We start from the raw sequence: 2,203 nt of genomic DNA on the forward strand, positions 1-2,203 counted from the left end.
CGTAGCTAACTTTAACAACGTCTTTATATTGCGAGTGAGTACGAGAGAATAACTTGTGATAGGAACGAGTAGTATAATCCGTGGATCTACAATTTGCATAGATATATGAAATTGGATACGCACCGATAGTCATAGTCCTAAGGGTGGAAAACTAGGGGATTTCATAGATCGAAATGTGATTCATTCTTGATAAATAATTAAAGACATTTAATTACTTCATTGAGTAGAATTAGTTTGGCATAGCTCGAGAGAGTGTGGTCAACTGAATAGGAAATTCTGTCGGAAGCATATGATCATTATCGAATAAATTAATTAATTAACGAGGGGTAGGTGAACCGATATTCCCAACAAATCCATTTCTCATTGAATTTTAATCAACCATTTTAGATATTATCTTTCATCATTTAATTATTGAATCTTTTTATTTGCATATTTGTTCTAAAATAGTAGTGTTAAAACAATCAAATCAATTTTCGTTGCTAAATTTTCAATAACTGAAAATAATAATTGTTAAATACAGTCTTCAGTGGAACGATACTCGTACTCACGTACACTATACTATAACTTGACATCGTGCACTTGTGATTAATTTTGAGCATATAACACATATTTTTATTAAGGATTTCACAGTGCAAGTTTTGCTCGATCAAGTTTTCGGCGCCGTTGCCGGGATTGTTAAGTCACAATTTTATTTTTAGTTATTTTCTTTAGTATTCTCTATTTTACTTTGTTTGACACCTTCGATTTCTTCACAGATATCTCATCCAGTGCATGCCAAAGTCACTTGACGTGGAGCTTGAGCAGTTTGACCCTTAAATTGAAAGAACTTTCCGCAGGAAAAGACAACAGCAGAGACTGAAAGAACTGATGGAGAGGCACGAGAACGATCATGAGGAAGAACACCATGATGCTAGACGTGTTGAGATGCCACGCCACATACCGATGCTGGAGTATGCCCAACCTTCTTTGGATGGAGCACGCCCCAGCATTGTGAGGCCTATGGTGCGGGCAAACCAGTTCGAAATCAAACCAGCTATAATTCAGATGATTCAAAACACAGTCCAGTTTGAAGGATCTGCAGTAGATGACCCAAACACGCACATCGCAGATTTTCTTGAAATTTGCGATACGTTTAAATTCAATGGAGTTTCTGATGATGCTGTTAGATTGCGTTTGTTTCCTCTCCTTGCGTGATAAAGCTAAAGCTTGGTTGAATTGTTTGCCTGTAGGTTCAATCACCACATGGGAGGATATGGCGAAAGCGTTTCTCATCAAATATTTTCCTCCATCTAAGACCATGAAGCTTCGGGCAGACATCACCACCTTTGCTCAATTCAAGCAGGAGTCGTTGTATGAGGCATGGGAGTGCTTCAAAGATCTCTTGCGTAGATGCCCACATCACGAGTTGCCACTTGGGTTAGTTTTTCAAACATTTTATTATGGTTTACTTACTCCTAATCGTACTATGATAGATGCTGTTGCATGTGGAAACCTATTGAGGAAGACTGCTGAAGAGGGATAAGAGTTGTTGGAGGAGATGGCTACTAGCAGCTATCATTCTCAATCTGAAAGAAACAATCTGCGGAGAAGTGCGGGAGTTCACCAGGTAACTGATCTTTCTGCTATTACTGCACAACTTGAGGTTTTGAACAGGAAACTAGATGGCTTGAACATGGGTGGCACAGCTATGCGTTTTCAAGAGATATTCTGTGAAAAGTGTGGAGGTGAACATTTTGTGAAGGACTGTCAAGATGACAATCCATTTTATGTCCAAAATGAGGCACCGGTGAATCAAGTGGGAGTCCACAACCGTCCAAGGAATGATCCATATTCAAACACATATAACCCTGGATGGAGGCAACATCCAACTTCTCATGGGGCGGTCAAAACAGTCAGAATCGACCGCAAGGAGGACAACCATATGGGAAACAACCGATGTATAGATCTGATCCTCCTAGAGAAGAGAAGTCCAACCTGGAGCAAATGATGTCTAAGTTTATTTCATCCACTGAAATTAGACTTCAAAACCAAGATGCATCGATAAAAGGGCTCGAGAATCAAATTGGACAGTTGGCCAAGATGATAGCAAGTAGAGAGCCGGGCACCTTGCCAAGCAATACAGAGACAAATCCAAAAGAGCAAGTGAAGGCTATCGAGTTGAAGAGTGGGAAAGTTTTAGAGTCAAGAGAGAAAGAGAAAACTC

At 39.7% G+C, this 2,203-nt stretch overlaps 1 non-coding gene across 1 annotated transcript; it reads right to left on the bottom strand.

Annotated features, from left to right (window-relative positions):
- Positions 1–1,301: 1,301 nt before the first annotated feature.
- Positions 1,302–1,407, bottom strand: LOC142547873 (small nucleolar RNA R71). Its single transcript, XR_012820765.1, has one exon. It is a non-coding gene; the product is annotated as a small nucleolar RNA R71 (small nucleolar RNA).
- Positions 1,408–2,203: the final 796 nt, after the last annotated feature.

Source organism: Primulina tabacum, chromosome 5 (genome assembly GCF_025594145.1).
Source record: "Primulina tabacum isolate GXHZ01 chromosome 5, ASM2559414v2, whole genome shotgun sequence".
NCBI lineage: Eukaryota > Viridiplantae > Streptophyta > Magnoliopsida > Lamiales > Gesneriaceae > Primulina > Primulina tabacum.